The sequence below is a fragment of the Phyllobates terribilis genome, unplaced genomic scaffold (assembly GCF_046119375.1).
Source record: "Phyllobates terribilis strain yellow unplaced genomic scaffold, ASM4611937v1 Scaffold_252__1_contigs__length_2834547, whole genome shotgun sequence".
Lineage (NCBI taxonomy): Eukaryota > Metazoa > Chordata > Amphibia > Anura > Dendrobatidae > Phyllobates > Phyllobates terribilis.
The window spans coordinates 995,334-1,020,361 of record NW_027363012.1 but is presented as its reverse complement, the minus strand read 5'-3'; the positions used below and the strand labels follow the sequence as shown (position 1 = coordinate 1,020,361).

The window sequence follows — 25,028 nt, the reverse complement described above, 5'->3', positions numbered from 1 at the left end:
GGATTAGATACACAGCTCAGCAGACAGTATCACACAGGAGAGGATTAGATACACAGCTCAGCAGACAGTATCACACAGTATAAGATTAGATACACTGCTCAGCAGACAGTATCACACAGGAGAGGATTAGATACACAGCTCAGCAGACAGTATCGCACAGGAGAGGATTAGATACACAGCTCAGCAGACGGTATCGCACAGGAGAGGATTAGATACACAGCTCAGCAGACAGTATCACACAGGAAAGGATTAGATACATAGCTCAGCAGACGGTATCACACAGGACAGGATTAGATGCACAGCTCAGCAGACAGTATCACACAGCAGAGGATTAGATACACAGCTCAGCTGACAGTATCACATAGGACAGGATTAGATACACAGTTCATCAGACAGTATCACACAGGAGTGGATTAGATACACGGCTCAGCAGACAGTATCACGAAAGATAGGATTAGATACACAGTTCATCAGACAGTATCACACAGGAGACGATTAGATACACAGCTCAGCAGACAGTATCACACATTACATGATTAGATACACAGCTCAGCAGACAGTATCACACAGGATGGGATTAGATACACGGCTCAGCAGACAGTATCTCACAGGAGAGGATTAGATACACGGCTCAGCAGACAGTATCACACAGGAGAGGATTAGATACACAGCTCAGCAGACAGTATCACACAGGAGAGGATTAGATACACAGCTCAGCAGACAGTATCACACAGGAGAGGATTAGATACACAGCTCAGCACACAGTATCACACAGGAGAGGATTAGATACACGGCTCAGCAGACCGTATCACACAGGAGAGGATTAGATACACAGCTCAGCAGACAGTATCACACAGGATAGGATTAGATACACTGCTCAGCAGATGGTATTACACAGTATAGGATTAGATACACAGCTCAGCAGACAGTATCACACAGGATAGGATTAGATACACGGCTCAGCAGACATTATCACACAGGAGATGATTAGATACACAGCATAGGATTAGATACACAGCTCAGCAGACAGTATCACACAGGACAGGATTAGATACACAGCTCACCAGACAGTATCACACAGCATAGGATTAGATACACAGGTCAGCAAACAGTATCACACAGGATAGGATTAGATACACGGCTCAGCAGACAGTATCACACAGGAGAGGATTAGATACACTGCTCAGCAGACAGTATCACACAGGAGAGGATTAGATACACAGGTCAGCAAACAGTATCACACAGGATAGGATTAGATACACGGCTCAGCAGACAGTATCACACCGGATAGGATTAGATACACGGCTCAGTAGACAGTATCACACAGGAGAGGATTAGATACACAGCATAGGATAAGATACACATCTCAGCAGACAGTATCACACAGCATAGGATTAGGTACACGGCGCAGCAGACAGTATCACACAGGAGAGGATTAGATACACAGCTCAGCACACAGTATCACACAGGAGAGGATTAGAGACACAGCTCATCTGACAGTATCACACAGGAGGGGATTAGATACACAGCTCAGCAGACAGTATCACACAGGATAAGATTAGATACACTGCTCAGCAGACAGTATCACACAGGAGAGTATTAGATACACAGCTCAGCAGACAGTATCACACAGGAGAGGATTAGATACACGGTTCAACACACAGTATTACACAGAGGATTAGATACACGGCTCAGCAGACAGTATCACACAGGAGAGGATTAGATACATGGCTCAGAAGACAACATCACACAGTAGAGGATTAGATACACTGCTCTGCAGATAGTATCACACAGGAGAGGATTAGATACATGGCTCAGCAGACAGTATCACACAGGAGAGGATTAGAAACACAGCTCAGCAGACAGTATCACACAGGAGAGGATTAGATACACAGCTCAGCAGACAGTATCACACAGGAGAGGATTAGATACACAGCTCAGCAGACAGTATCACACAGGAGGGGATTAGATACACAGCTCAGCAGACAGTATCACACAGTATAAGATTAGATACACTGCTCAGCAGACTATCACACAGCATAGGATTAGATACACGGCTCAGCAGACAGTATCACACAGGAGATGATTAGATACACAGCTCAGCAGACAGTGTCACACAGGAGGGGATTAGATACACAGCTCAGGAGACAGTATCACAGAGTATAAGATTAGATACACTGCTCAGCAGACAGTATCACACAGGAGAGGATTAGATACACAGCTCAGCAGACAGTATCGCACAGGAAAGGATTAGACACACTGCTCAGCAGACAGTATCACACAGGAGAGGATTAGAGATACAGCTCAGCAGACAGTATCACACAGGAAAGGATTAGATACATAGTTCAGCCGACGGTATCACACAGGACAGTATTAGATGCACAGCTCAGCAGACAGTATCACACAGGAGAGGATTAGATACACAGCTCAGCTGACAGTATCACATAGGACAGGATTAGATACACAGTTCATCAGACAGTATCACACAGGAGAGGATTAGATACACAGCTCAGTAGACAGTATCATACAGGGTAGGATTAGATACACAGCTCAGCAGACAGTATCACACAGGAAAGGATTAGATACATAGTTCAGCCGACGGTATCACACAGGACAGTATTAGATGCACAGCTCAGCAGACAGTATCACACAGGAGAGGATTAGATACACAGCTCAGCTGACAGTATCACATAGGACAGGATTAGATACACAGTTCATCAGACAGTATCACACAGGGGAGGATTAGATACATAGCTCAGTAGACAGTATCATACAGGGTAGGATTAGATACACAGCTCAACAGACAGTATCACACAGGAGAGGATTAGATACACAGCTCAGCAGACGGTATCACACAGGAGAGTATTAGATACACTGCTCAGCAGACAGTATCACATAGGATAGGATTAGATACACAGCTCAGCACACAGTATCACACAGGAGATGATTAGATACACAGCTCAGCAGTCAGTATCACACAAGATAGGATTAGATACACTGCTCAGCAGATGGTATTACACAGGATAGGATTAGATACACAGCTCAGCAGACAGTATCACACAGGATAGGATTAGATACACGGCTCAGCAGACATTATCACACAGGAGATGATTAGATACACAGCATAGGATTAGATACACAGCTCAGCAGACAGTATCACACAGCATAGGATTAGATACACGGCTCAGCAGACAGAATCACACAGGAGGGGATTAGATACACAGCTCAGCACACAGTATCACAGGATAAGATTAGATACACTGCTCAGCAGACAGTATCACAAAAGAGAGGATTAGATAAACAGCTCAGCAGACAGCATCACACAGGAGAGGATTAGATACACAGTTCATCAGACAGTATCACACAGGAGTGGATTAGATACACGGCTCAGCAGACAGTATCGCACAGGGCGGGATTAGATACACGACTCAGCAGACGGTATCACACAAGATAGGATTAGATACACAGTTCATCAGACAGTATCACACAGGAGAGGATTAGATACACAGCTCAGCAGAGTGTATCACATGTGTGGATTAGATACACGGCTCAGCAGACAGTATCGCACAGGGCGGGATTAGATACACGGCTCAGCAGACAGTATCACACAGGATAGGATTAGATACACAGTTCATCAGACAGTATCACACAGGAGATAATTAGATACACAGCTCAGCAGACAGTATCACACAGGAGAGGATTAGCTACATAGCTCAGTAGACAGTATCACACAGGAGAGGATAAGATACACAGCTCAGCACACAGTATCACACAGGATAGAATTAGATACACAGCTCAGTAGACAGTATCACACAGGACAGGATTAGATACACATCTCAGCACACAGTATCACACAGGAGAGGATTAGATACACGGCTCAGCACACAGTATCACACAGGAGAGGATTAGATACACTGCTCAGCAGACGGTATCACACAGCATAGGATTAGATACACGGCTCAGCAGACAGAGTCACACAGGAGAGGATTAGATACACAGCTCATCAGACAGTATCACACAGGAGAGGATTAGATACACAGCTCAGCTGACAGTATCACACATGAGAGGATTAGATACACAGCTCAGCTGACAGTATCACACAGGAGAGGATTAGATACACAGCTCATCAGACAGTATCACACAGAGGATTACATACACAGCTCAGCACACAGTATCACACAGGAAAGGATTAGATACACAGCTCAGCAGACAGTATCACACAGGAGAGGATTAGATACACTGCTCAGCAGACGGTATCACACAGGAGAGGATTAGATACACTGCTCAGCAGACGGTATCACACAGGAGAGGATTAGATACACGGTTGAGCAGACAGTATCACACAGGGTAGGATTAGAGATACAGCTCAGCAGACATTATCACACAGCATATGATTAGATACACAGCTCAGCAGACAGTATCACACAGCATAGGATTAGATACACGGCTCAGCAGACAGTATCACACAGGATAGGCTTAGATACACAGCTCAGCAGGCAGTATCACACAGGAGAGGATTAGATACATAGCTCAGCAGACAGTATCACACAGGAGAGGATTAGATACACAGCTCAGCAGATGGTATCACACAGGATAGGATTAGATACACAACTCAGCTGACAGTATCACACAGCACAGGATTAGATACAAAGCTCAGCAGATAGTATCACACAGGAGTGGATTAGATACACGGCTCAGCAGACAGTATCGCACAGGGCGGGATTAGATACACAGCTCAGCAGACAGTATCACACAGGAGTGGATTAGATACACGGCTCAGCAGACAGTATCACACAGGAGAGGATTAGATACACGGCTCAGCAGACAGTATCACACAGCACAGGATTAGATACAAAGCTCAGCAGATAGTATCACACAGGAGTGGATTAGATACACGGCTCAGCAGACAGTATCGCACAGGGCGGGATTAGATACACAGCTCAGCAGACAGTATCACACAGGAGGGGATTAGATACACAGCTCAGCAGACAGTATCACACAGGAGAGGATTAGATACACGGCTCAGCAGACAGTATCGCACAGGGCGGGATTAGATACACGGCTCAGCAGACAGTATCACACAGGATAGGATTAGATACACTGCTCAGCAGATAGTATCACACAGGATAGGATTAGATGCACAGCTCAGCAGACAGTATCACACAGGAGAGGATTAGATACACAGCTCAGCAGACAGTATCACACAGGACAGGATTAGATACACAGCTCAGCAGACAGTATCACACAGGACAGGATTAGATACACAGCTCAGCAGATAGTATCACACAGTAGAGGATTAGATACACAGCTCAGCAGACAGTATCACACAGGAGAGGATTAGATACACTGCTCAGCAGATAGTATCACACAGGAGAGGATTAGATACACAGCTCATCAGACAGTATCACAAAGGATAGGATTAGATACACAGCTCAGCAGCTGGTATCACACAGGATAGGTTTAGATACACGGCTCAGCAGATGGTATCACACAGGATATGATTAGATACAGGGCTCAGCAGACAGTATCACACAGGAGAGGATTAGTTACACGGCTCAGCAGATGGTATCACACAGGATAGGATTAGATACACATCTCAGTAGACAGTTTAGCACAGCATAGAATTAGATACAAAGCTCAGCAGACAGTATCCCACAGGAGAGGATTAGATACACATCTCAGCAGATGGTATCACACAGGATAGGATTAGATACACGGCTCAGCAAACAGTATCACACAGGATAGGATTAGATACACGGCTCAGCAGACAGTATCACACAGGGCAGGATTAGATACACGGTTCAGCAGACAGTATCGCACAGGGTAGGATTAGATACACGGCTCAGCAGACAGTATCACACAGGAGAGGATTAGATACACAGCTCAGCAGACAGTATCACACAGGAGAGGATTAGATACACGGCTCAGCAGACAGTATCACACAGGAGAGGATTAGATACACTGCTCAGCAGATAGTATAACACAGGATAGGATTAGATGCACAGCTCAGCAGATAGTATCACACAGGATAGGATTAGATACACGGCTCAGCAGACAGTATCACACAGGAGAGGATTAGATACACAGCTCAGCAGACAGTATCACACAGGAGAGGATTAGATACACGGCTCAGCAGACAGTATCACACAGGAGAGGATTAGATACACAGCTCAGCAGATAGTATCACACAGGATAGGATTAGATACACAGCTCAGCAGATAGTGTCACACAGGATAGGATTAGATGCACAGCTCAGCAGATAGTATCACACAGGATAGGATTAGATACACGGCTCAGCAGACAGTATCACACAGGAGAGGATTAGATACACAGCTCAGCAGATAGTATCACACAGGATAGGATTAGATACACAGCTCAGCAGATAGTATCACACAGGATAGGATTAGATACACAGCTCAGCAGACAGTATCACACAGGAGAGGATTAGATACACGGCTCATCAGACAGTATCGCACAGGAGAGGATTAGATACACAGCTCATCAGACAGTATCACACAGGACAGGATTAGATACACAGCTCAGTAGACAGTATCACACAGGAGAGGATTAGATACACGGCTCAGCAGACAGTATATAGACAAGTCCCCCACACACAGCATACGGTATATAGACAAGTCCCCCACACAGCATACAGTATATAGACAAGTCCCCCACACACAGCATACAGTATATAGACAAGTCCCCCACACACAGCATACGGTATATACACAAGTCCCCCCCACACAGCATACGGTATATAGACAAGTCCCCCACACACAGCATACAGTAGAATCATAGAATCATAGAATGGTAGAGTTGGAAGGGACCTCCTGGGTCATCTGGTCCAACCCCCTGCTCAAAGCAGGATCATCTCAGACAGATGTCTGTCCAGCCTCTGTTTGAAGACGTCCATTGAAGGGGAACTCACCACCTCTCGTGGCAGCCTGTTCCACTCATTAATCACCCTAACTGTCAAAAAGTTTTTTCTAATATCTAATCTGTGTCTCCTCCCATTTAGTTTCATCCCATTGCTTCTAGTCTTTCCTTGTGCAAATGAGAATAAAGATGATCCTTCTACAATGTGACAGCCCTTGACATATTTGTAGACAGCTATTAAGTCTCCTCTCAGTCTTCTTTTTTACAAGCTAAACATTCCCAAATCCTGCAACCGTTCCTCATAGGACATAGTTTGCAGACCAGTCACCATTCTGGTCGCTCTTCTCTGAACTTGCTCCAGTTTGTCTATGTCTTTTTTAAAATGTGGTGCCCAAAACTGTACACAGTATTCCAGATGAGGTCTGACCAAAGAGGAGTAAAGACCGATAATGACTTCACGTGATCTAGACTGTATGCTTCTGTTAATACATCCCAGAATTGTATTTGCCTTTTTTGCTGCTGCATCACACTGTTGACTCATGTTCAGTCTATGATCTATTAGTATACCTAAGTCTTTTTCACATGTACTGTTGCTTAGCTCTATTCCTCCCATTCTGTATATGCTTTTTTCATTTTTATTGCCCAGATGTAGTACTTTGCATTTTTCCCTGTTAAAAACCATTCTGTTGGTTGCTGCCCAATGCTCCAGTTTATTTAGGTCTTTTTGAATCCTCTCTCTCTCTTCTCTAGTATTAGCTATCCCTCCTAGCTTTGTGTCATCAGCAAATTTAATCAGCTTACCCTCAATTCCTTCATCTAAATCATTGATAAAGATGTTGAACAATACAGGTCCCAGGACGGAGCCCTGTGGTACCCCACTTGAGACATTCATCCAGCTGGATGTGAAGCCATTTACAACCACCCTTTGAGTCCGATCACTAAGCCAGTTATGAATCCACCTAACAGTTGCCTGGTCCATTGCATACTTGGTCATTTTTTCAATAAGGATGGTGTGAGATACTTTGTCAAATGCTTTGCTGAAGTCAAGATATACTATATCTACAGCATTTCCCTGATCCACCCAGTCAGTGATTCTGTCATAGAAGGAAATTAAGTTAGTCTGACATGACTTGTTAGTTACAAACCCATGCTGACTCTGGTTAATCACTTCATTCTTATCCATGTACTTACATACATGTTGTTTAATAATTTGTTCAAAGATCTTTCCTGGTATAGAAGTCAGACTCACCGGCCTATAGTTCCCTGGGTCCACCTTCTTCCCCTTTTTGAAGATAGGAACAACATTTGCTCTTCTCCAGTCTTCTGGGACTTCTCCTGTTCTCCAAGAATTTTCAAAGATTATGGAGAGTGGTTCTAAAATTTCTTCTACGATCTCCTTCAGTACTCTGGGGTGTAATTCATCTGGACCTGGAGACTTGAACTCATTTATGTTAGCTAAATATTCCCTCACAATCTTTCGGTTTACAGATAACTTGGATTCCTCTATTCCTTTAAAAGGACAGTGAAGATCAGTTGATGTTACATTTTCTTTCTGAGAGAAAACAGATGCAAAATAGGAATTAAAAAGTTCGGCCTTCTCAACATCCTCTCTTACCATTTCTCCATTTTCATCCTGTAAAAATCCTATAGCATCTTTGACTTTTCTTTTACTTTTGACATACCCCCAAAATCCTTTTTTATTGCTTTTGACATCTCTTGCAAGCCTTAATTCATTGTCAGCTTTAGCTAACCTGATACGTGCCCTACAGGATCTGCAGACTGCATTATAATCTTCTTTAGATATGCCTCCCTCTTTCCATTTAATAAACATTTCTTTCTTTCTTTTTAGCATGTGTTTAAGTTCTGTGTTCATCCATCCTGGTTTCCTTAAATGCTTCCCATTCTTCCTACTTTTCGGGATTGTTAACGATTGTGCTTTGAGAATCTCATTTTTAAAAATTTCCCATCCTTCCTGGACATTTTTGTCCTTAAGGACATCCAGCCATTGGATCCCTCCTATTCTCTTTCTGAGTCTCTTAAAATCTGCCTTTCTAAAATCTAACCTTGAAGTTTGAGTCTTCACATGTCTTCCTCCTCTAGTTATCCAAAATTCTATAATAGCATGATCGCTGCCTCCTAGGGTCCCAGCCACCTTTACCTCCTCAACCATTTCCTCCCTGTTTATAAGGATTAGATCCAAAGTAGCAGATCCCCTTGTTTTCTCCCCTACCTTTTGGAAGATAAAGTTGTCAGCAAGAGAGGATAAGAATTTGCTTGACCTGTTAGTTTTACTTGAGAGAGATTCCCAACAAATGTCTGGATAGTTGAAATCTCCCATGACCACTACGTCATATTTTTTGGAGAACTTGGTCATTTGATACATAAAGAGTTCATCCATATCTTCAGCTTGCCCAGGTGGCCTGTAGTAAATGCCTACAATGGTGTCCTTTCCGTTGTTCTCTCCTTGTATTCTTACCCAAACAGTTTCCACAGAACTCCCAGTCTCTGAAGCTTCAATCTCTGTGCAGATATACGCTTTTCTAACATACAATGCAACACCTCCTCCTCGTTTATCAAGTCTGTTTCTTGCAAATAAGTTGTATCCTTTTAGCCTTTTAGTCCAATCATGTGTATCGTCCCACCAAGTTTCAGTGATTCCAATGACATCATATTCCTTTTCCTGCATTAGTAGTTCCAATTCTCCTTGTTTGTTGCCCATGCTTTGTGCATTTGTATAAAAACATTTTAGTTTGTGATTGGTTTCTCTTCCTCCCATATTTTTATTATTTAAATTGTTTTGTCTTTGTTCTTCTTTTCCACTTCCAGTAGCAGAGATCTCAATAGTATTTGTCAGCTGTATGGCTTTTTCAGGCCTTTTGCTTCCCTTCCCACATTGTTCTAGTTTAAAGCTCTTCTGATGAGTGTAGCAAGACGACTTCCAAATACATGTTTTCCAGTCTTCGTAAGGTGCACCCCATCTCTAGCAAGTAGTCCATCGTATAGGTAATTCATTCCGTGATCCAGAAATCCAAATCCTTGTTGACGGCACCATCGACGTAGCCAGTTGTTCACCTGTAGAATCTTATTCCACCTCATTGTTCCATGGCCATCCACTGGGAGGATGGATGAGAAGACCACCTGCGCTCCCAATTCTTTCACTTTCTTGCCTAAGTCTTCAAAGTCACTGCAGATGGTTTCCAGGTCCTTTCCTGCGGTGTCATTTGTCCCCACATGTATTAGCAGGAATAGGTAGTGATCTGTAGGTCTGAAGAGTCTTGATATCCTGTCAGACACATCTTTAATTTTTGCTCCTGGAAGACAGCACATTTCTCTTGAGGTTATGTCTGGTCTGCAGATAGTGGCCTCTGTTCCTCTTAACAGGGAATCCCCCATAACCACCACTCTCCGTTTTTTCTTCACAACATTCTTCTTTCTCCATCCAGGAGGATTCTGAGGGCTTACAAGGTTATTCATTGCTGGCAAAGTCTTATTTTGCTGTATTTCTTCATGGTTCTCCTGCGTGAGAGCCTGGTACTGGTTCCTGAGCAGTATGGGTGCTGACTGCCTCTCGATCCTCCTGCTTCTGTGGGTCACATGCTTCCATTCCTCTGTTTCGTCAGGTGCAGTTCGAATTTCTTCTCTTTCTGAATCATGAAGAGATAATTCTGCTCTGTCTAAGAACTCTTCACCTTCCTTAATGATTTTCAAGGTAGTTAACCTCTCTTCTAGATTTCGCAACTTTTCCTCCAACAGGGACACAAGCTTGCATTTCTGGCATGTGAAGTTTGGCTTTTCCACTGGCAAGTCTGTGAACATGTAGCAGGATATGCAGCTCACCAAATGGCTCCTGGACTCTTCCATGTTCTTATTGTTAATGTTCTGAAAACAGTGAAAAAAGCTTAAAAAAAAAAAAGCTGCAAAATGCCGGCGCGCGGTTTACCGATGTCCTCTTTTCAGCTCCAACAGCCAAAATCCAGTGTTCTTTGAGCTCGCGGAGACTCTTCACTTACCCCAAAATGCAGTGGGAATATGCAAATTATCTCCTCAGGACTCCTCCCCTGGTTTACCGATGTCCTCTTTTCAGCTCCAACAGCCAAAATCCAGTGTTCTTTGAGCTCGCGGAGACTCTTCACTTACCCCAAAATGCAGTGGGAATATGCAAATTATCTCCTCAGGACTCCTCCCCTGGTTTACCGATGTCCTCTTTTCAGCTCCAACAGCCAAAATCCAGTGTTCTTTGAGCTCGCGGAGACTCTTCACTTACCCCAAAATGCAGTGGGAATATGCAAATTATCTCCTCAGGACTCCTCCCCTGGTTTACCGATGTCCTCTTTTCAGCTCCAACAGCCAAAATCCAGTGTTCTTTGAGCTCGCGGAGACTCTTCACTTACCCCAAAATGCAGTGGGAATATGCAAATTATCTCCTCAGGACTCCTCCCCTGGTTTACCGATGTCCTCTTTTCAGCTCCAACAGCCAAAATCCAGTGTTCTTTGAGCTCGCGGAGACTCTTCACTTACCCCAAAATGCAGTGGGAATATGCAAATTATCTCCTCAGGACTCCTCCCCTGGTTTACCGATGTCCTCTTTTCAGCTCCAACAGCCAAAATCCAGTGTTCTTTGAGCTCGCGGAGACTCTTCACTTACCCCAAAATGCAGTGGGAATATGCAAATTATCTCCTCAGGACTCCTCCCCTGGTTTACCGATGTCCTCTTTTCAGCTCCAACAGCCAAAATCCAGTGTTCTTTGAGCTCGCGGAGACTCTTCACTTACCCCAAAATGCAGTGGGAATATGCAAATTATCTCCTCAGGACTCCTCCCCTGGTTTACCGATGTCCTCTTTTCAGCTCCAACAGCCAAAATCCAGTGTTCTTTGAGCTCGCGGAGACTCTTCACTTACCCCAAAATGCAGTGGGAATATGCAAATTATCTCCTCAGGACTCCTCCCCTGGTTTACCGATGTCCTCTTTTCAGCTCCAACAGCCAAAATCCAGTGTTCTTTGAGCTCGCGGAGACTCTTCACTTACCCCAAAATGCAGTGGGAATATGCAAATTATCTCCTCAGGACTCCTCCCCTGGTTTACCGATGTCCTCTTTTCAGCTCCAACAGCCAAAATCCAGTGTTCTTTGAGCTCGCGGAGACTCTTCACTTACCCCAAAATGCAGTGGGAATATGCAAATTATCTCCTCAGGACTCCTCCCCTGGTTTACCGATGTCCTCTTTTCAGCTCCAACAGCCAAAATCCAGTGTTCTTTGAGCTCGCGGAGACTCTTCACTTACCCCAAAATGCAGTGGGAATATGCAAATTATCTCCTCAGGACTCCTCCCCTGGTTTACCGATGTCCTCTTTTCAGCTCCAACAGCCAAAATCCAGTGTTCTTTGAGCTCGCGGAGACTCTTCACTTATATACACAAGTCCCCCCCACACAGCATACAGTATATAGACAAGTCCCCACACACAGCATACAGTATATAGACAAGTCCCCACACACAGCATACGGTATATAGACAAGTCCCCCACACACAGCATACGGTATATAGACAAGTCCCCCACACACAGCATACAGTATATAGACTAGTCCCCCACACACATAGCATACAGTATATACACAAGTCCCCCCCACACAGCATACGGTATATAGACAAGTCCCCCACACACAGCATACAGTATATAGACAAGTCCCCCATACACAGCTTACGGTATATAGACAAGTCCCCCCCATACGGTATATAGACAAGTCCCCCCCACACAGCATACGGTATATAGACAAGTCCCCCCACACAGCATACAGTATATAGACAAGTCTTCCTCACACAGCATACGGTATATAGACAAGTCCCCCCCACACAGCAAACAGTATATAGACAAGTCCCCCTCACACAGCATACGGTATATAGACAAGTCCCCCACATACAGTATATAGACAAGTCCCCCACACACAGCATACGGTATATAGACAAGTCCCCCCCACACAGCATACGGTATATAGACAAGTCCCCCCCACACAGCATACGGTATATAGACAAGTCCCCCCCACACAGCATACGGTATATAGACAAGTCCCCCCCACACAGCATACGGTATATAGACAAGTCCCCCCCACACAGCATACGGTATATAGACAAGTCCCCCCCACACAGCATACAGTATATAGACAAGTCCCCCTCACACAGCATACAGTATATAGACAAGTCCCCCACACACAGCATACGGTATATAGACAAGTCCCCCACACACAGCATACGGTATATAGACAAGTCCCCCACACACAGCATACAGTATATAGACAAGTCCCCCCCACACAGCATACGGTATATAGACAAGTCCCCCCCACACAGCATACGGTATATAGGCAAGTCCCCCCCACACAGCATACGGTATATAGACAAGTCCCCCACATAGCATACGGTATATAGACAAGTCCCCCACACAGCATACAGTATATAGACAAGTCCCCCATACACAGCATACAGTATATAGACAAGTCCCCCACACACAGCATACGGTATATAGACAAGTCCCCCCCACACAGCATACGGTATATAGACAAGTCCCCCACACACAGCATACGGTATATAGACAAGTCCTCCACACACAGCATACGGTATATAGACAAGTCCCCCACATAGCATACGGTATATAGACAAGTCCCCCACACACAGCATACGGTATATAGACAAGTCCCCCACATAGCATACGGTATATAGACAAGTCCCCCACACAGCATACAGTATATAGACAAGTCCCCCATACACAGCATACAGTATATAGACAAGTCCCCCACACACAGCATACGGTATATAGACAAGTCCCCCACACACAGCATACGGTATATAGACAAGTCCCCCACACACAGCATACGGTATATAGACAAGTCCCCCACACACAGCATACGGTATATAGACAAGTCCCCCACACACAGCATACGGTATATAGACAAGTCCCCCATACACAGCATACAGTATATAGACAAGTCCCCCACACAGCATACGGTATATAGACAAGTCCCCCCTACACAGCATACAGTATATAGACAAGTCCCCCACACACAGCATACGGTATATAGACAAGTCCCCCACACACAGCATACGGTATATAGACAAGTCCCCCGTACACAGCATACAGTATATAGACAAGTCCCCCCCACACAGCATACGGTACATAGACAAATCCCCCACACACAGCATACAGTATATAGACAAGTCCCCCACACACAGCATACGGTATATAGACAAGCCCCCCCCCCCCACACAGCATACGGTATATAGACAAGTCCCCCCCCACACACACAGCATACAGTATATAGACAAGTCCCCCCCACACACAGCATACGGTATATAGACAAGTCCCCCCCACACACAGCATACGATGTATAGACAAGTGCATAGCTGTGCTAGGGTAGGAGTGGGAGGAGCCTTCCTTCTCTTGTCAGTGCTGGCCCTGCAGTGGAGCCCAACGGGGAATTCCCCAGCAGGCCAGTCCGAGCCTGGTCACATGCTGACTAGAGTCTCAGACACCTCTCTGAGTAGCCCACTGATAGAAGTGGATGAGAATCTAGTCGGCATTTGACCTCAACTATTACATCATAACACCGGCTTTATCTTTTTAAAGCTTTGTAACCTTTACTCACTTTATGAATCAGCCACAGATAAAACTCAATAAGGATGGGTTGCTACTGTGTGCAATTTGCCAGCCAGCCCAGAACAGCGGTGACCTGAGCCGACAGCAGCGACTTGAGTAGACTGTGGCCACCTGAGCCAACAGCGGCATTTATATTGAGCTATCGCCAGGAAATGGATGACAATGGCAGTCAGGGGAATGGTGAAGGCCTGCATGGCTGCCATCTTGGTACTCCTGTGAAGTTCATCCACAGTCTGAACTTAATCTTATAAACTGTATACTGCATTACTAGAGGATTACTGTATATAGAATAAGCAGTCAAGAGATTGCAGGTTCAAGTGCCCTAAGGGGACATAAAAAAATAAAGTAAAAATGGAAAAAAAAGAAAAAAGTTTCATAAAAGAAAAAAAATAAACAAAAATGTTAAATCACCCCTATTTTCCGAGGTAAAAAAAAAGAAATTAAAAAAGAAACATTTTATATTGTCGTGTCTGTAAAAGTCCGACCTATCAAAGCCCAAATTATTTAAACCGCACGTTAAATAGCGGAAAAATAAATTAAGAAGCCAGAATTGCCGTATTATGGTGTCACCAAACAGTAATAAATAACCCGGTATTGTGTCACCATTTTGTGAGACCCTGCATCTGTTCCATGTTTCTGCTGATGAATCTGGGCGAGGTTCGCTTTCTGCTCGCCGACCTGCGGGGGTTATTGATGCCATTCTCTGCCGTCTACAAACTTTTCATCTCTTTTTGATGCATTTTTTGGGAGGTAAAATTACCCAAAAAGAAAAAAAAATTGGGTGTTTAGATTATCTTTGCTGTTGGGCATTTGCTGTAGGGGTTAATATATTTATGATTTGATAGATCGGACTTTTTGTCAGTGTGTCAATACTAAATAAATATATATATATAATCTTTTAGTCTTGCTTTGTATTGACAAATGGAGGTAGGAAATTTAAAAGGATTTTTTTTATATATATAAATTTTAATTTTAATCCTTTTCTATCACATTATTTTTTGCTCCCGTTGGGCAACTTGAACCAAAAATCCACAACTCATTGGAATTGCGACACTTAAATTCTGCGGATGTCGGGAAGGGGATAAAGAGAATAAAGTAACTTTGCAGAATGCTTCCGTTTTGTGTACACAGCTCCTGTGCTGACTTAGTGTTCTCTTTGGTTACACCACACACCGATTCTGTGTCCGGCCCCCACAGATCGCCATCTCCATATATATATGGGGGGATTTCCTCATGTGACGACCCCTCTGCCGATGTATACAGATCACATGTGGCTTCACCTTCAGCTTTGATCTCCGCAGTCTTCAGTTCCGGATCCTCCAGGATGAGGGATAAATCTTTCTTGCTCTTCATTCCCCTCCGTGGCTGATACAGCAGCTCCACCGCGCCGACGTTCCCCTCATAGGGAGGAATCGCTCCGCAAAGACTGTTCTCAGCCACAGGACGATCCGCCGGATACAGGAGGAAAGTTCTCCTCTCTGCAATGAAGGATTATTCCACTTTTCTGCCATTTGTAAGATCTCTGCTTGTTGTCTGAGAATAAAATCATTCTTGTTAATATCCAGAACCTGAAAAAAATCTAATCCTGACAGCAGCGGAGCATTTATTACAATGGTATTCAGTGTAGACAATCCCCCTCCTGTCCTGACCGTTTGCTACAATGTATCAGTGCAGGGAAAATCTATCAGTTCGGACTTGGTTTCCCTTACAGAGGATTGTCCAGGCCAGACACCATTGTACCCAGTGGCGTCCCGCCAATGGCGGCAGGCCACGCGACTGCTATGGGGCCCGTGAGCTGGGGGGGCCCCATAGCAGTCGCCTGCACTGTGTACCCCCGCATCGGGTCCCCCTCCTGCACCCAGGCAAGAGGCGGGGCCCTGAGCAGGCGGGGGGCTTACTCGCCGTCGGGCATCCCGGCGCGCCATGGGCCCCCCCTCCTGCTCAGGGCCCCGGCCGGCACAATACTTACCTCTTCCCGTGCCCTAGACGCTAGAATGTATGGGATCCTTCCAGGTATGATGTCATTTCCGGGGGCGTGTTCTAGTTCAGCACCAGACGCCAGAGTCTCATGCAGAGACAGAGCTGCCGGTGAAGCTGCAGGAGGAGGTCAGTATCCTAAGCTGAGAAACAGGAGATTGTTCTATTAATTGCAGGTCTGATGTCTTTTCTTCTTGTTGTTTTTGGGGTGAGGGGGCTTGATACTTGCGAGTGAGGGATTTGGGGGGGTTAATGCTGGAGGGCAGTCTGGTGGGGTTAATTAATGCTTGTGGAGATCTTAGGGGCTCTGGGGAATAATGCAGGGATAATGTGTGCTTGTGGGGGCCCTAAGGGGATGCTGTGGGCTTGTGAGGGATCTGGGGGGGATGCTGCGGGCTTGTGGGGGCCCTAAGGGGGATTTTGCGGTCTTGCGGGGGCTCTGGGGGGGATGCTGCGAGCTTGTGTGGCCCTGGGGGAGATGCTGCGGGCTTGTGGGGCCCTGGAGGGGATGCTGTGGGCTTGTGGGTGCTCTGGGGGGGATTCTGCGGGCTTGTGGGGCCCTGGGGGGGATGCTGTGGGCTTCTGGGGCCCTGGGGGGGATGCTGTGGGTTTGTGGGGGCCCTTGGGGGGATACTGTGGGCTTGTGGGTGCCCTGGGTGGGATGCTGCGGGCTTGTGGGGCCCTGGGAGGGATGCTGTGGGCTTGTGGGTGCTCTGGGGGGGGGTGCTGCAGGCTTGTGGGTGCTCTGGGGGGGATGCTGTGGGCTTGTGGGTGCTCTGGGGGGGGATCCTGCGGGCTTGTGGGTGCTCCGGGGGGATGCTGCGGGCTTGTGGGGGCTCTGGGGGGGATGCTGCAGGCTTCTGGGTCCTCTGGGGGGGGGGGTGCTGCAGGCTTGTGGGGGCCCCTGGGGGATGCAGCCGGCTTGTGGGCGCCCCGGGGAGGATGCAGCGGGCTTGTGGGGCCTCTGTATGGGGTCCAGTCTGCATATGGCATTACATGGGGACCAGGCAGTATTCTCTATGGTGAATTATATGGGATCCAGTATTTTGTATGGAGCATTATATGGGGCTCATAATACTGTATGGAGGACTATGTGGTACCCATAATATTGTATGGAGGACTATGTGGTGCAATTACACTGTATGGAGGACTATACTGTCCGGTCTGCACTGTGCTCTGTGAGGATTCACCGGTTTCTGAGCTATTGTAGAATTTACAGTAGATATCACTCATGAAATGTAAGAAGTCAGTGAAATGTTTGGCATTGTACTATATCTATATCTATAATTTCTCTGCTGTATCTGTGCATCATGAATGGTTGGATGTGTTAAAGGGGCCACTGAGACTCTTTCGCCCGGGGCCCACGAAAACCTGGAGGAGGAAGCATCATGTGACACTCCCTCTCCCATCATTCCTCCTCTGCGTCTGACGCAGCGGCATGATGACGCGCCACGCTGTGTCAGACAGTGGAGCTGGCAGCTGCTGAGGTGATCAGCTGCAGAGACTGAAGCAGCGGGGAACGAGGAGCGGTAAGTATGTATTTATTTTTTAAATCATTGTGTACTGATAATACTGGAGGACTGGGGCTGCATTTTACCCTACGGGTGGGGGGGGCTGCATTTTACCCTATGGGGGGCTGCATTATACTGCGTACAGGACCATAGGGGAATGCATTATACTGTGTGGAGAACCATGGCGAGTGTCTTATACTGTGTGGAGGACCATGGGGGAGTGCATTATACTGTGTGGAGGACCATGGGGGAGTGCATTGTACTGTGTGGAGGACCATGGGGGAGTGCATTGTACTGTGTGGAGGACCATGGGGGAGTGCATTATACTGTGTGGAGGACCACGGGGAGTGCATTGTACTGTGTGGAGGACCACGTGGGAGTGCATTATACTGCGTGGAGGACCACGAGGGAGTGCATTATACAGCGTGGAGGACCACGAGAGAGTGCATTATACTGCGTGGAGGACCATGGGGACTGTATTATACTGCGTGGAGGACCATGGCGAGTGCCTTATACTGTGTGGAGGACCATGGCAAGAGTCTTATACTGTGTGGAGGACCATGGGGGAATGCATTGTACTGTGTGGAGGACCATGGGGGAGTGCATTGTACTGTGTGGAGGACCATGGGGGAGTGCATTGTACTGTGTGGAGGGCCATGGGGGAGTGCATTGTACTGTGTGGAGGACCATGGGGGAGTGCATTGTACTGTGTGGAGGACCATGGGGGAGTGCATTGTACTGTGTGGAGGACCATGTGGGAGTGCATTATACTGCGTGGAGGACCACGAAGGAATGCATTATACTGTGTGGAGGACCACGAGGGAGTGCATTATACTGCGTGGAGGACCATGGGGACTGTATTATACTGCGTGGAGGACCATGGCGAGTGCCTTATACTGTGCGGAGGACCATGGCGAGTGCCTTATACTGTGTGGAGGACCATGGCGAGTGCATTGTACTCTATGGAGTATGTAGAGGTGTGGGGCGGTTGGGGGATCATACTGTGTTGGTGTCATCATACTTTACCCTGGGAGTTGAGGTGGGGTACAGTAGGGTCATTATACTGTGCATATGGAGGAATTCACCATGGGGGTATCATACCGTGTTTGGGGGGCACTTTTGTTGGCACCACACTTTATGGGCAATGAAAAAGGGATCTAGGACTTCAGCAGGAGGAAAATTACTATGTAAAGGCTGGAAGGTTGTGAGATCTGCTCTTCTGTGACTCCGACAATTATTTACATTTTTAAATTTTTTTTTGGGGGGGGGGCCCAATTAGAACTTCTGCTATGGGGCCCCATGATTCCTATGTACGCCCCTAATTATACCAAATCCTCAGCTGTGCTGGTACTAAGGATATGGACACTCAGACATTTTGGGCTAAATATATACATACAAATATTTTTTCAATAACGTTTCATAAACAATTTGGCTTTTTTATTTCCTTTGCATTGCTAGTTGCAGAATGAGCTCACTGAGAATTTATCAGTGAGCTCATTCTGACCTTCTCTGTGCTGATTATGTTCACAGACCAGCATGAAAGTTGGGCTGATCTCTGATGCAGTCATAAATCATCGCAGAAATAAAAGCGCTGGAAACTCCACATCATAAGGAGCTCACTGACTGAATCTCAAGTTAACTCATTCTGCAGCCATCAATGTGCTGCTGGGAAACAAAAAGCTGGTAAAGGCCGAACAGAGCAAATGTTACATGAAGAGAAATAGTAAAAAGTATTTTTAGACCAATATACATGTATTTAAAGGGATTGTCCGGTGTGAAGCTGAAGGCTGCAGTCATCTGTGTGACTCTCTGTGACTGCAGACTTGTAATCCTCACATCATGTAGACTGCGCGCTGCCAGCATTATTCTCAGCCCAGAGATGGCAGAAGCCCCTGTATCATGTGTACAGGAATTGTGCCCCCTCTCCCCGAGGAGCAGCAGTGCCTCGTCCTCCAGATACATGAGGGTCCCATCGGGGAGATCCGCATGTACCGGCCATGATGTCATCTCCATGGATACGGCATCAATGTGCAGAGCAGAAGACCCCTGTAAGGGAGAGCTCAGACGTGGGGGGATTGATGTGGATGTGAGGAGCAGATCCCCCCATATTCACAGATTATCGCACAATACATGTGGCCTTGCATAGGAAAAACTGTGAGGAAAGAAGAAATCAGATTTCTTACAATATAGAATAATGTCCTCCTGCCCTCGCTCATGTCCAGTATTATTTATCCCCTGACCTTTAGGGTGGGGAACCCCTCCTGAGCCCCCTCCATTATATAGGAGCCATATATCTGCTCCATTACTGGCAGAAGGTAAGGAGCCAATCACACTGCACGGCTTCTACTTCCTGCTCTAAGCCCCGCCCACCTGCCTTCCCTTGAGATCTCCATGACAACCCTTGTGTGACTACAGTGACAGGCCACGCCCCCGAGGATTCTGATCAGTGCGGATGTCTCCATATTGCTGAGGACTGTGAGCGGCTGATGGGCGGAGCCAGCAGCGATGTGAGGGGCAGAGCCAGCAGCGATATGAGGGGCGGAGCCAGCAGCGACATGAGGGGCGGAGCCAGCAGTGATATGAGATGCGGAGCCAGCAGCGATGTGAGGGGCGGAGCCAGCAGCGATATGAGGGGCGGAGCCAGCAGCGATGTGAGGGGCGGAGCCAGCAGCGATATGAGGAACGGAGCCAGCAGCGATATGAGGAGCGCTCACAGCACTGACAGGAGCAGGTGTGTGTGCAGCCAGTTCCTCTGCTGTGGGTGTTGTGTTGTGTGAGCTTCGCCGTGTATATATTATACACATATATATATATATATATATATATATATATATATATATATATATACAGAGTTGAAATCAGAAGTTTCCATACACTGTATAAATAGACACATCTGCATGTTTTTCTCAATATCTGACATGAAATCAGAATAAACCTTTCCCATTTTAGGTCAATTAGGATTACCATCATTTTTAATATTTGCCAAATGCCAGAATAATGAGCGTCTCTTGTAAGGGGCATTAAAACCGTCTTGTTATACCACTCTGACCTCCACGTGTCTTGTAAGGGGCATTAAAACCGTCTTGTTATACCACTCTGACCTCCACGTGTCTTGTAAGGGGCATTAAAACCGTCTTGTTATACCACTCTGACCCCCACGTCTCTTCAGAGGGGCATTAAAACCGTCTTGTTATACCACTCTGACCTCCACGTCTCTTCTGAGGGGCATTAAAACCATCTTGTTATACCACTCTGACCTCCACGTCTCTTGTAAGGGGCATTAAAACCGTCTTGTTATACCACTCTGACCTCCACGTCTCTTCTGAGGGGCATTAAAAGCGTCTTGTTATACCACTCTGACCTCCACGTGTCTTGTAAGGGGCATTAAAACCGTCTTGTTATGCCACTCTGACCTCCACGTCTCTTCTGAGGGGCATTAAAAGCGTCTTGTTAAGCTACTGGGACCTCCACGACTCTTCGAACGGGCATTGCATTTCCGCATAATTTTTGGAAGCTTTTGCTTGGAAGGCATAAGCAAATACTATGGGAGACCCACTCCCCAATAATGGGAATAATGTTTTTAAGATGCTGTACTGTATGGCTCTTGTAAGGGGCATTAAAACCGTCTTGTTAAGCTACTGTGACCTCCACGTCTCTTCAAAGGGGCATTAAAAGCGTCTTCTTAAGCCACTCTGAACTCCACAGCTCTTCCAAGGGGCATTGAAATGTTGTTTTTAATTACCTTACCTCTAATCTCCATGACTCTTCCAACGGGCATTGCATTTCCTCCTAATTTTAGTCAGCTTTTGCTTTTCAATGCAAAGGTGAAAACTAAGGGAGACACACTCCCCATTAATGGGTAGAAGGTTTTTAGTACGCTGTAATCCACATCTGTTTCCAGGGGCATTGCAGTTCCTTATAATTTTTGGAAAGCCTTCCATTCACTGCTTAGGCCAACAGTGCACAGGAGACCCAGTTGCCATAAATGGAAAAAAAGGTTTAGTTAAGGCCCTCTGACCTCCATGTCATTTCCAAGGGGCATTGGAGTGCCTCAAAAGTTTTGGTAGGCATTGCACTCACTGTATGCCCTATAACTGTGTAGCCAAACCGCTCCTTTTGTTACAGAAACATATCCTACAAGACATATGTGGTTGACTGGCCTGATATTGATGTGAATGGTCCCTGTTCCTCCTGCTCTTTCTCCTTTGCCACTACCTCATCCATCATTTATCACTTGAAGCTTTGTTTTAACGAGAGTCATAGAACTTGGATAGTAGCAGGAAAACATCCAGCAATCCTCGGAGGAGGTAGGATATGCGCCAAAACACTGACCACCTCAGGCCTAGCCGCTACTACATACATGCGCTTGCATTCCTTGAAAACAAAGCAGATGCTAACTTCTATCATCCTCATCATGCTCCTCACCTTGGCACTCTCAATTCCCCTGATAAAGAAGCCAGGGCCCACCGGAGAAGTCGGGTTCTTTGGTGGGCTCGTCCAATGCTGCCCTAAAGCAGGCCAGTCTAAGAAAAGTGTGTGGGGATGTTCCGCGGAGAAATCGGGGCGGCTTGGAACCGTTTATGGACACCTGGCCGCGGGGCGGCTGGGGACCGAGTGTGGACACCCGGCCGCCCCCTGGCGGCTGGGGACCGAGCATGGACACCCGGCCGCCGGGCGGCTGGGGACTGAGTATCGATACCTCGCTGCCGAAGCACCCATGAGGTAGTAGCCAGCTCTGGCCTCCACATGCCTAAAAGGCCCAATTTCAAGTGCACGCATGCTAGCAGTATGGTATTGCAGCCTCGGGGTGGGTTGGTGGCAGGTTGCACACTTATGCTTGCATTCCAACAAAACAAAGCAAATGCTAACTTCTGTCATCATCATGCTCCTCACCTTGGCATTCTCACCTCCCCTGATGGAGTCGGTTTCTCTAGTGGGCTTGTCCAATGCTGCCCTAAAGCAGGCCAGTCTAAGAAAAGTGTGTCGGGATGTTCCGCGGAGAAATCGGGGTGGCTGGGGACTGTCTATGGACACCCCGCCGCCCCCAGGCGGCTGGGGACCAGGTGTGGACACCCGGCCGCCGGGCGGCTGGGGACTGAGTATGGATACCTCGCTGCCGAAGCAGCCATGAGGTAGTGGCCAGCTTCGGCCTCCTCAAAACTAAAAGGCCCAATTTCAAGTGCAAGCTAGCAGTATGGTATTGCAGCCTGGGGGTGGGTGGGTGGTTGGCTGCATATTTGCGCTTGCATTGCAAGGAATGGGGGAGGTATAATTGAACACTGCCCTGGGACAAGGACTTGCACGGGGATAGTTGCAAGTCTGCATCTTCTGATGCGGCAAGGATCACTTCTGATGGGCACACTTTTAGGCAGTGACCTGGGAGTCAGAGATCCTTCCAGGGGTCTTCCCCATGCTGTTCCCATGTCTTTTCAGCACTATATGCATGTGTCACACAGCACATGGCCAGATAAGGTTGTAAAATGTTAAAATGACATTTCCCGGTGAATGCATTTGTCACAGTTGAAAGCAATACAAAAGTGCAAAAACGCATAAAAAATGCTACTTGTGAACATAGCCCAAGGTGTGGAGGAGTATTTTTGTTTTTGGTTATTTATTTTACCTTATACACAAGTCTTTACCCTGGAAAAGAAATTCCTTAACATATTTCACAGGAAAAAAGTTTCACTTTCGTTTTTGAACATTTTCTTATGAGCCTGTAAAGGTGGCTTAATACCTCTGACCACGTTGTTGACAACAGTGACCTGGGGGTCAGAAATGCTTCCTGGGGCGATCCCCATGCTGTCCCCATGTCATCTGAGCACTGTCACTATCATTTTGGGCACTTTTTAGGCTTTCTACAGACTGCCGGGGGTGCCTCCGCAAAAATGCTCGGGTCTCCCATAGACTAACATGGGCTCGTTGCTCAGGTCGAGCACCCGAGTATCACGGCGAGCTTGGGCCGAGCTTCGAGCACCCGAGCATTTTAGTGCTCGCTCAACACTATTTATAACGGGGGCACAAGCTAGTGACTGATTTATATTCTCAGTGGAGCAGACTTCATTGCGGTGAATGATATACTCATGGGCACAGTGTGGCACATATTTGCATTTGGTGGCACAGTGGGCGGCATTATTTATTTAAGTCGCTTATATTTGTAACATTTTTGTTTTTCAGGAGTGCGGTGATCTGCTGAAAAGTGCGGAGCAGCCGAAACCTGGACAGCAAACTGCAAAGACGAATCATGGCGGGAAGTCGTCACGAAAGACTGGACTAGGTAAAGAAGAGAAGAAAGAGAGCGACTGCAGTGTATAAACTGGAGGGTTAGGTGGGGCCCATTATATTATAATAAATCTATGTGGGGCCCATCATATTATAATAAATCTATGTGGGGTCCATAATATTAAAGGGACGGATATGTGGGGCCCATTATATAATAATAAAATCTATGTGGGGTCCATAATATTATAATAAATCTATGTGGGGTCCATAATATTATAATAAATCTATGTGGGGTCCATAATATTATAATAAATCTATGTGGGGTCCATAATATTAAAGGGACGGATATGTGGGGCCCATTATATAATAATAAATCTATGTGGGGCCCATTATATTATAATAAATCTATGTGGGGCCCATTATATTATAATAAATCTATGTGGGGCCCATTATATTATAATAAATCTATGTGGGGTCCATAATATTATAATAAATCTATGTGGGGCCCATTATATTATAATAAATCTATGTGGGGCCCATAATATTAAAGGGACGGATATGTGGGGCCCATTATATTATAATAAATCTATGTGGGGCCCATTATATTATAATAAATCTATGTGGGGTCCATAATATTATAATAAATCTATGTGGGGTCCATAATATTATAATAAATCTATGTGGGGTCCATAATATTAAAGGGACGGATATGTGGGGCCCATTATATTATAATAAATCTATGTGGTGCCCATTATATTAAAGGGAAAGCTATGTGGGGCCAATTATATTAAAGGGAAAGCTAT

At 46.2% G+C, this 25,028-nt stretch overlaps 1 long non-coding RNA gene across 1 annotated transcript in view; it reads left to right on the top strand.

The window, feature by feature from the left end:
* The window catches only part of LOC141218948 (uncharacterized), a 48,032-nt gene extending 23,738 nt beyond the window's left edge, over positions 1-24,294 (top strand). The window contains exon 3 of the long non-coding RNA XR_012287585.1: positions 24,181-24,294. This is a non-coding gene — a long non-coding RNA (uncharacterized lncRNA). The remainder of the gene's footprint in view (positions 1-24,180) is intronic.
* Positions 24,295-25,028: the final 734 nt, after the last annotated feature.